The sequence below is a fragment of the Gigantopelta aegis genome, unplaced genomic scaffold, assembly GCF_016097555.1.
Source record: "Gigantopelta aegis isolate Gae_Host unplaced genomic scaffold, Gae_host_genome ctg5400_pilon_pilon:::debris, whole genome shotgun sequence".
NCBI lineage: Eukaryota > Metazoa > Mollusca > Gastropoda > Neomphalida > Peltospiridae > Gigantopelta > Gigantopelta aegis.
In genome coordinates this window covers 27,181-39,010 of record NW_024534387.1, presented here as the reverse complement: position 1 = coordinate 39,010, position 11,830 = coordinate 27,181, and the positions used below count along the sequence as shown (strand labels likewise).

At 34.6% G+C, this 11,830-nt stretch overlaps 1 pseudogene; it reads left to right on the top strand.

The window, feature by feature from the left end:
• The first annotated feature begins 2,025 nt into the window (after positions 1-2,025).
• LOC121366355 overlaps positions 2,026-11,830 on the top strand; it is a 28,812-nt pseudogene continuing 19,007 nt past the window's right edge.

Genomic DNA, 11,830 nt, shown 5'->3' with positions numbered 1-11,830 from the left:
TTATTATAGAGGGGGCTTAATACACTAAAGTGTTATTACCATGTGACCACAACAAATGTCATAAATTTATACATGTATTTCGTTACAGGTAATAACAGCATCCAGTTTGATAGGTCTCTCTGATATTGGTAAAGTGATCTGCTACATCAAACTTTTAGAGATGCATTTAGGTAAAAATAAAAAAATGAGAGCTACTATACATTTTTTCTCTCTCTGTCTCTCTCTCTCTCTTTCTATCTGTCTGTCTGTCTCTCTTTCTCTCTCTCAGGTCAGATTCAGCTCTAATTCTTCTTGATGATCTTCATAGACTGTTGAATTTGTACATGTTGGAGATCATATGTCTGTCTCACATTCTATGATGCATACTCTCTCAACATTACTCTCTGCTTCACCACCATCTGGTAGTGAATAAATGGATGAGAAAGAATGGATGGATGAACGGATGGATTGACATTATGAACAATGGCTTGGACAAACATACAGACAGACAGATGGACTAGATAGATATCTTGTATTGTAGTATTGAAGTGGTTCTTGGTTTCTTTTTCAGGATCACATGTTCTAGTATTAGGGACACTGACTGTTGAAGTTCAAAGAGAGTTAAAATAACCTACAAACTTAAATCTACCTACCTTATTTACCTGGAAATATTACTTACCACAAATGGACTACACTGACATACTCTCATTTCTAAAGACAAGCAAAATTTATAAGTGAGTCTCTTCTAGGCACTCTATTCAACTACTTATCATCATATGCTGTCCATCCACCATACTGATTGTGTCCTAGTGTTGTCAATTATAAATTATAAATAACTATAAATATATTCATTTATTCTATAGGCTACCATTAGTAATCATTAATCCATCAATTCATGACACAGCATATTTATTGCTTCTTTTTATAGGTTGGGTGGTGGTCAGTTCTCTTTACCTCATCATCTCTCTCTGTCAGTGAGACAAACTATTACAGGCAGTACAATGTGCATGTACAGAAAGTAGACAAAGTTCTTGTTCTCAGACCATGTACATTCCTCAAAATACCTTCATAGACTGTGCTATGAGTTTAGTTACCACTAGGTCAGTATAAAGTATTAAATGTAGTATATCATATTATAGTTATAGTAGTTCACAAGGACAGTCTCCGACAGTTTTTAACAATAATATTCAGTACTTGAGTTATAATATATTTATTCTGAATTGACCACTAATATGATGAGGTCACTATATGACATATATTCAGATCTATCTATATCTTTATTCATAGTACTATATTGTTATGAATAATGATTACACTATTTTAATAAAAGTATTCTTTCAATATGTGCAAGCTCCACAGGACCTTTGTTAATAGTATGTACTTGAATCTTCAATCCTCATAAGAGACTGTGTTGGTAAAATGCACTAAATATTATCCTAATGATTGGACAAATTCACATCAGATAAAAAGACAAAGTATATCACAAGTGACTACAGATTTATTTCTTTGCTTGTTCACACAAAAGAGTTAATACTGTCCCACCTGTAACTACTCTAGTTAATTTAAAAGGTCTGGCAGTTAATTAACTCTCTTAACAACTCAATGAAAATCATGCACAAAACACAGCATGGAAATACCAGTGTATTTATCATCTTGTAGGCTGTCAGTATGATAGCTAACAATATAGAAGGTAGAAACATCATATGAGTTGATGACTCAGTTAGTCTGACTGATTCTCTATTTGATACAAGGTATGATGGACTTGATGATCAACAGAAGGAGAGGGGGTGGGGGAATGAGTGAGCCACATAGCAGAATTACCCTTACATAGAGAGATCGATAGACGTTGGAAGAGGTGACGTGTGGTGTCTTCGGAGTTGTAACCTAGGTGTTGACCTTGGAGGCGGCAATTGAAGTAATTGTGTGGGATGCCTTCTCACTCCAACCACCTATAGTTCCCACCAAAAGTGGGACAAAGGAAACCCCAACCTCTCAGCAATTGTCGCGGTGAGCAGAATGTTTACGTTCCTCCCCAACATAGAGGGCATGGCCTTGGGATATGGAGGAGCTCTCCAGAGTAATTTTCTGGAGAGGGGAGATGACAGACACGTCCAGGGTGGCAGGTTTACAATGGGTCCAACAGGGCAGGTAGATGTCAGCGGGGTGACTTTTAGAGCCTGGTATCAGTGATGAGATCCCTTCCTTGGGCAAAGAGCTGCAGACTGGGCCGAGGAGAAGAGGGCATCCTTGAAAGAGTCATGTCGGTTTATATGGTTTTATTGCTGCCACATTCAATCTGATGGTCACCATAAGGGTCACAGGATGATTTACAGAAGGGACATGGGTAATCAACAGAGAACATCTTTACACCGAGCCAGTACTGGAGGCACCGAAGAATTTCTTGATCATGGAGATGGAGACCTAAGGCGAGGGAAGGGATCACATTAAGCCAATCTCCTGCAAGGGGAATAGCAGAGGACAGAGCAAGAGCTTTCAGACGAGAGAAAGGAGTATTTGAGAAGAGGGAGTCAAAGGAGGATTGATCGATGGTTTGGAAAGATGGTGTTGATGTAGAGGGAGTGAATAGCATCAGGTGAAGACCAATCCAGGTTCCTGGATGAGCTGTGGTCCAAGACCAGTCTGGTAGAGGGCCACCCACCAGATCGGAGAGGGATTCGAATATAACAGAGTCGAAGGAGGTAGTGGCGTCTCTGATATAGGAGGGAGGGCAAGTTCTGAGGGAGAAGGAGATTTTGGGGAAGGCAAGGCAGGACTTAAGGAGTGTTGTTTCCATTTGTGAGTCCTGTAGGTCAGGTAAGAAAGAGAGAGTGTGTTTTAGTTTTGGTGTTAATAACATTTAATGGAACTGAAATTAATGTATGAAATGATTCGTATATTGGAAATGCATAATTTTTTAAAGCCATCACTGACAGATCTGAGTCCATACAACTAGTCGGATATACTATGATAGCTGTCTCCTACATACATACACTAGTTTCACTAATTCATAATATATATTGATATACTCATATTGTAATAGAAAATGATTTGAGACCATTCTGACTAGTTTGGGATTTTCTGACAGAAATATTGTATCCTACATCACATATAGACATTGTATTACAAATATATTTCTTTCTAGTAACAAGTTGTAGTTAAAGTACTGTTGAAGACCTTTAATTAATTGTTATTTAAATCAATTAAAATCAATTAAAAATGGTCACGTGTGTTGTGGTGGAGGTGACAAATCTTCACGAGTTTTCTTGACTGATTGTCAAATTGAAAGCGTGATGCAGACTTCTTGATGATATAAAAGTTACTACCATTTTTCATACTTCTATGTTCTCTACGACTCGTCTTGTCGCTGGATCGTCTCGTCACTTCGTTGGATCGACTCGCCTCATCGCTGGATCGTCTCGTCACTTCGTTGGATCGACTCGCCTCATCGTTGGATCATCTTTTTCTTTTAGTTATGTCATTCTTTTTTGTTTCTTTACTTTCTTTTTCGTTTTTTTTTTTAATTTATTTTTTATTTATTTTTCTTTATGTAAAGTTTTTTCTTCTCATTCTTCATTTCTACAGGACTCAACTGGAAGTTCTTACTGTGATTGGCCTGTTGTTCTTGACTGTTCTTCTCTGATGTTCTTGACTGTTCTCTGATGATGTTCTTAACTGTTCTTCTCTGATGTTTTTCACTGGTCTTCTCTGATGTTCTCTTGATATAAAAGATGAGTTGCTCTCCTGCTCATTGGACTCTTTCCTGTCTTCCTTCAAGCCTTCTTTCCTCTTCTTTTATTTTTTTTTAATTTTATTTTGGGCTATCTAGCCTATCTACACCATACACACACTCATACAATCTCTAAAAATCATATTCCCCCCTGCCGCCTGGCGGCCAAAAAAAATTTTTTTTAATATCCAAGGCCGCCAGGTGGCGGGGGGAACCTCTGATCTTCTAGGGTGCGTGTGTGTGTGCTGTGTGTGTGTGTGTAGGTTGGTAGTCCTTTTTCACTTCCTCTTTCTCTCTCACTCTCTATCCATTCATTTTCATCAGTTCAGTTTTGACTACTCTTTTTCTTTCCCTGCAGGAGCAGCACTGTTGAAAAAGGTGAGCTACCTTTCCATCCATCCATTCTTTAGTAATCCAGTTGTTCCAGATAACTTTCTCGTTCTTCCTCTATGTTCTCTACTTGTGGACTGACTGGAAGACTCTTAGGGACTGACTGGAAGACTCTTAGGGACTGACTGGAAGACTCTTGTGGACTGACTAGAAGGACTCTTGGGACTTACTTGAGGACTCTTGGGGACTCTTCAACTACTAAGACTGTCTTATTTTAATTTTTTTATTTTCTTTTTTCTGTAATTTTTTAATATTTTTCTTTATGATTTGTTTTTAATTTAAGATTAAATTTCTCAAAAACATTTTTATCTACATTTGTCAAAAGTCAATCATCTTATCTTTAGTTATTTTAAGTTAAGCAATCTTCAAATCAAACATTCTAGACTTAAAAAATTTAGTTAGTTTGACTTTTTTTCAACTACAATGACACTGAAATTTTATACATTATTATACCAATAATTATAGATCATTTTTTATTGTTAACTTTTTAATTGTTAAAAGTTTTGTTTGTTAACAGTTTTGGGAAAATAAAATAACTTTATTAGTTTGTATCATATTATCATTAATGTTTTTTAGCTAAAAGCTATACCATTTAATTAATCTTTTTCTAATAATAATTAATTAAAAATCTATTACTGTCTCTTTACAAGTGCAATGTAATATTTTTCCGCCAAAATAGTTGAGGTCACGCAATATTTCCGCCAAAATAGTGAGGTCACGCAATATTTCCCACCAAAATAGTTGAGGTCACGCGTTTATGTTCCTTGCTAGGTGCATGCTTCGTGATATTTCCCGCCTAGCAAACTTGTGAACGTTCACAAATGGAAACCTTCTTTGACTGGACTCTCTCCTCCTTTGAATGGACTCTTGAGATCATCATCTATTGAGACAGTTTAATTGTGTTTCAATCTTCCACTAACTTACTTTATCATTGATTGTGCCAAGAACAAGAATACTGAGAGGGAGTGACAAAAAGATACTTCATATATGTAACTGTGGTTGATCAATGGATGAATGAAACGATGATTTTTTTTACCATGTAATACAGTTAAAGTTATGTTTTTTGTGGACTCCATTGTCTGGTACGAGTTTCAAGAATGTAACCTTGTTAAGTGTCTTCAATGTAAGTTATTTACATGTGTTTCTCAATAAAGTATTGTACAAATATTGAATGATATGGTCAAGTACATATACAGAGTAGACTATTTAAAATTCATAGATCACAACAATGAAAATATGTAATTTGCTTACACTTTACATCACTCATACATTTCATAGTCACAACAATATGTTATTGAATATTCATTATCACAGTCTGTAGAGTTAGTCTCCAATGGTATCCATTAATCCTATTGATTTTCCTGTTGGAGAATAGAATGGACAACTTCTAACTGTTAATAGGAAGTAGCTATTCTGCTGTACACTTTAAAGAAGTTATTGTCGAAACATGATGGAGAGATGGTACAATTAGAACTTGATATGGAAACACAAGAAGGTATTGTGTTAATAAAACACTATAGGAACAATACGTGTACATGTACATAATTACATATGTTCTTCTCTACTTATATACTTGAGGTTACTATCAGTTGTATATCTATTTGATTTTAACAGTTTGTATTTATGTTGACATTTTTTATATAATTTTCATGTACACTTTTGGAATTAAAAGTTAGACGTACGCTCTTATTTTAGACAATTCTTACAACAAATAGTATGTCTGATTTAGTTAATGATTAGTGAGTTAGTAGTTATTAACTTTAATTAGATGATAGTTGTTGTAAGTACATGTACTAATGTTCATTAATTTATTTGTTATTCTCTTGTGTTTTATTTATTCATTTTCACACTTCATATATCCATTGTTAATCTCTATTTATCCATTTTGTATTTCATTCATCCATAGATACCCACAAACACTTACGATACAAGCTACCTAACCACTACTAAACTGTTATCACTTATAATGATTCTACTATTCAATCCGGTGTACCAAATACAATATGAAGGTGCTGGAGTGGGTGGGTCATCTGAATGCCCATCTGGGCATTAGTATGGGAACAAGACTTATAGTGATGGTGTCATAGCTGAAGAAGGAGGACAGAAAAATTAAAACTTTAGATTATTATTCTACTCCACCAGATAGTGAAGGTAATTTAAATGGGTGTGGTTTTGTGAGGAACTTAGTTCGAGCTACATCTGTATATCTTGATCTGTCCATTTATGTCGTTTATTTATACTTTCATCTATCATCCATCCATTCATCAATCTGTCTATTTGTCCATCATCCATCAATTCAATACTACCTATTAACCCATATCATAGAGTTATATTGGGGGTTCTTGGTGTAACTTCACTCTGATGAACATCATCATTAATGACAGATAATGATGTCATTATATATGATGACATCATCTAAATCTATCACCTACACCCTAAACCAAACCTTATGACACATAGTGATGTCATCATTCATAGTACAAGTTACATCATCATAGAAGTTACACCAAGAAGGACCGTTATATTTTCTTACCAAAACTTAACTCACTCCAACAACAACAAAATGTATGGTATTACCCAAAAAACAATAATATTTTTTCTTAAACTCCACCTAGTTTTGATACAGAAGCTACACCCACTGATTTCAAAGAATTCTCTCGGCAGTACTTACAATTTGTCTTCAGCCTCTTGTGGGGGTGCAACTGTGTAGTGCTATGAATTTCATTAATGATACTTATGAGAATAATTATGATTACACATATTAAATAAGCTGTTTAAATAACTAAAACTAGTGCCATTTAAACTAACTAGAACAACACTACTAATTATATTAATTTTTATCATTTCTTAATTTTATAGAGACCCACAAGAAAGAAACAATCTCATGAACAGTAAGCTAAATTCTTTTAAACCACACAATTAATCACCTATCCTCATTTTAAGCACAGGACCTCTGAACTCTACAACAATTGCCTCATTGTTGTATCATTGGTTAGAATTTTTAAAAATGGCCCAAAATGATAGATATATAAGGAAACGAAGTAGAATAATAATCTGTGTTTGGAAATTTTGCTAAAGTCTTAATTATTATTGATAAGGATTGAAGCTATCTGTAAACCCAGAGGGTAAACCATAATGCTCACACTCTAATAACCTTTATATTATAATAGATTTATTGCTATAGGCAGAGTGATCAGTCTGCTGCTGGTGCTGCATATGATAGTTTAGTTAATCAGTTTATTGACATTAATGGATGGATTAAGGTAATGAGAAAGAAGAGATAAAATTATGTAATTGATGACAGTGGAGTCATTAGAAATAATCTAAGAAATAAGTAGTCAATTCTATATGCATTCACTCTCTCTCCTCTCCCATCTCTCTGTCTCTCTCTCTTCACTCTCTTCAGTGAAATAAACAATTTCTAGTACGTACTTGATATTTATTCTGAATTGACCCACTGATATGATGAGGTCACTATATGACATATATTCAGATCTATCTATATCTTTATTCATTATACATATTGTTATGAATAATGATTACACTATTTTAATAAAAGTATTCTTTCAATATGTGCAAGCTCCACAGGACCTTTGTTAATAGTATGTACTTGAATCTTCAATCCTCATAAGAGACTGTTGTTGGTAAAATGCACTAATATTATCCTAAGCTTAGACAAATTCACATCAGATAAAAAGACAAAAGTATATCACAAGTGACTACAGATTTATTTCTTTGCTTGTTCACACAAAAGAGTTAATACTGTCCACCTGTAACCAACCACAATACTCTAGTTAATTTTAAAATGTCTGGCATGTTAATTAACTCTTTTAACAACTCAATGAAATAATGAATAAAAGAATTGTGTACAAAACACAGAATGAAAATACCAGTGTATGTAAGACTCATCCCATGATTGAGTATAGGAATGAGACTAGGACATATTATATAGTGGATGGTGAGTGAATACTCTCAGTATCATCTTGTTTGCTGTCAGTATGATAGCTAACAACATCTATAGAAGGTAGAGACGTCATATGAGTTGATGACTCAGTTAGTGATTGCAGTTGTTTAGTGTCTGTTGCTGGTAGTCTGACTGATCCTCTATTTGATACAAGGTATGATGGACTTGATGAGAATGAGTCTCTTTTTGTATCAAGTAAAGTTGGCAGTCTGTGCTTCTGGTCTACCACTAGAGAAAGAGAGAAAGGATTTAAAATAATGAATGAGGAGAATAGACTAATGCTGTCAAAATTATACTGAGAGAGAGTGGTAAGTGAGCATGTATAGTATTCTTAAAACTACCTCATAGTGACTTCATTAATTGTACCATCTTCTGCTTGCAAAGAGAATCCTGTTTGACGCAACTGAAAACTTTTTGAAGCAGTCACTAGTTTCCCAGTTGGTTGGTGTGGAAAAAGCTGACAGCTGACTGTCCTTATTACTAGTACAAGATAAAGTATCCTATAGAGAAAGACATTGTACCAGTGCTGGAAGTCAAAGATTGGGTAATTGCCTTTAAGCAAACAATATATCGTTGATGCTACACAGATTAATTGTCTACTTTATAATTTCAGTGCATACTGACCTGTAAACATTCTTTCAGTTGTCCAAACTGTATCCTAGCAAACAGAGAGAAAGTATAACATTACATTGTAGTAAACATTAATTGACTTATATCCATAGAATATACACCTGAGACAGATCAAATTGTATTGCTTCATTGGTAATAAATCATGCACATATTTTATACCCTAAATAATCATCATAGCAACAACCTGTGCATGCAGTTTTACAGAAGCCAAGAGTGGACATTCATTCAATTCAGTACCTGTTATATTACTTTTATATTGTTGCTAGAGACCATTTCCAAGCTTCCCAAACTCTAAATCATAGTTTGTAATAATATAAAGTGGAATAAAGCATAGTAATTTGTGAACCAGAAATAGTTGTCTGTCTTTGGCATTTGTAGAATGTATATCTAAAAAACTAATAAGTGATTCAATCTAATGGTTTCATGGTAACAAAAGACATTGTTCACATATACTCTAAGTGATTACCATAGCAACATATGTGTGTCTATATAACTATTGTTGCCATAGCAATCAGGATTACTTAGTAGCCACAACAGGAGACCAGCAGCATGGAGAGCTGGACTAATTCACCAACAGTTCTATCCTTTATACTATGCCATTTACGAAGAATATACAATGCTTGAGTATCTGGTAACTTGAAGTTGTTACAAGCGTAATCCCATTCTGTTAGAGGCAGACCTAGTTCACTGGTTAAGTGAGTAATCGAGGTCCTATAGTTTGCGATATTAGAGTCAAATCTTTCTCAGTGATATAGTTATCACTTTGATATGTTGGTAGCTGTGAGATATCTTTATTGGAAGAGCTAGCTGACTCTGTTGTTGTGTGTTTCTGTAGGAGATGTTGAAGTAAATTTACTGCTTGTAACATTGGCTGTCTCTTTTGTTTTTCTTGAAGGTAGCAGTTTTAACACGCTACTTGTCTGTATTGATCAGATAGAATTTGTGGTGGTTTTATTCTGACAACTGGTAGCATTATGGATGTCCATTGATTCTGGGGAAGGAGAGAATCGGAATCTAGATGGTGATTTATCTACAGACAATCTTGACTTAGACTAATACTGGTAACTTTTGTAGCATTTATTTTTTTCTTCTTTCAAGGAGAAGATGGCATGGAACGAGACTTGGGAGAGTGATTAGCTTGAAGGAGATGACTGGACTCAGTTGTGTGAGAACTGACTGTAAAGAAAAAAAAACTTCACAATTCATTTTATGTAATAAATGCAATTACAAACATCTGCTCAATAATATATCTAATGAGTTTAGTAACACAACACTAATGCAACTATACTCAACTATAACGTAATACATCAACTCTTTAATTAGTATTGCACCAATAGTATTTAGTATAGTAGGAGGATTGGTTCATTCAGCTGAATATCATATATTTTTCAGTTTTTCTTTACCAATATCAGCTGATATAGTTACTGTGTATGATATATTTACTATATCATGTGGTTGCATATTAAACATTGATTGACTGTGAAAATGTTGAAAGAAAAGATCACCTATTTGGGTTCACTTTACTGTGGAGTGGACACAAAGTAATGTAAAAAAAAAAAGTATGTAAAGCATGTGGTTAATCAGTATCAAGAGGAAACAAACTACCAAGCCATTCAACAGAACTACCCTCATTACCACCTCAGGACAAAACACAGCTGTATTATATCATTTATTCACATTGTTAATATTCATTATAACCAATATATAGTTAACCAAAGTAAACTAATTATATCTGATTGGCTATTGGTATCAGGTTTAATTGGCACTTTAATATTGGTTATCAGAATATCAGTAAAATCCTATATTGGTGACAACACTATCTTTAATATAGTAATTCTAGGAATGTGCCTTAACAAGTGAATGCTGAATTTAAAGATTTCACTTTTGTCTCATGTTTATTGCTACTTAATAAATGTAATGAGTCAAACTTTAACTGTATCATGTAAGTTACTCAATTCTAAATACATAATAGTCACAGGTTAAAATAGTGATTGAACTTCAATGAGGAAATGGTAGACAAAGTCTAATGAAATATTTGACACATAACATCATTTAAAGCTCTCGTATTACACTAGATATACTTGTAACCAGCACAAGTAAAGAGACTAAGCTTTATCTAAAACACTTGTAAACTGGTTAGGTTAAACCATATTTAGTTGCAGATTTTGTGAATCAACTACTACATAACAAGTTAGGATATAAGAGGTATATAAAATTGGCTTACCTGAAAGGTTTTTTCTTTGAGGCTTTAACAAAATACTGTCCATAGTACTCCGTCTCACTAAGAGAGCAGGGAGTGCTGGCTTACTGGTTACATTCATACTGGAACTTTCACTGGTAGGTTTAAAAATTGACGGAGAGTGTGGTACATTTGTACTGTGATGAGAAGAGGGAATGCATAATGAATGACTATCGTATGGAGAGTGAATCTGAGGACTGATATATCCTGCCTAGTTAGGTTCCTAGAGAGAGTGGGAGAGAAGGAAATGACTGAAATGCATATATGTATGTAATATCGAAAAACTTAAGTTAATAATGTTAGCACTTACAAGTGATTTTCCTGGTTTGTTGTTTTATCCATTGTTCAATGGATTTCTTTTTCCCATTGCATATTATATGCCATCATGAAATTATATTCAAGTATGTCAGGAATCTAAAATCATTTGAGAAGATACACCTCAATTCTCCATACCTAGCGTCTCCGGACCACCCTTTTGCTACAAAGAAGTAGCCAGTCAGTAGAAACAAAGGAGAGGGAGATGCAGGAGAGCTTCAAGTGGAAGCTGTCGTCAACTAGAATGCGAGATGATGTGACCTTGTGCACTAATGGTCCAGTAATCTCCGTGTCCGTCCGTCTAGATTAGTAGGCGGAGATTTACTTGTTGCCATAACAAACGAACAAACATGGCCTCCTGTGTGCAGTTTTTAGTTTTAAGAAAAGTTTGAGTTCATGAGGACAGAAGTAGCAGTACTTTAAGTGAGGCTTTTTGAATTACCGCCTTCTATTTGGGACATAATTCAAAGTTGTTGTCCAGCAAACGAGGCCAGTGAAGTTAAGAGAAGTCATTGGACAGTCACCGTGATTGAAGAAGCCTGTGATCTTTATTCAGAGGTAATAAATGGGGATAAACATACTTTAT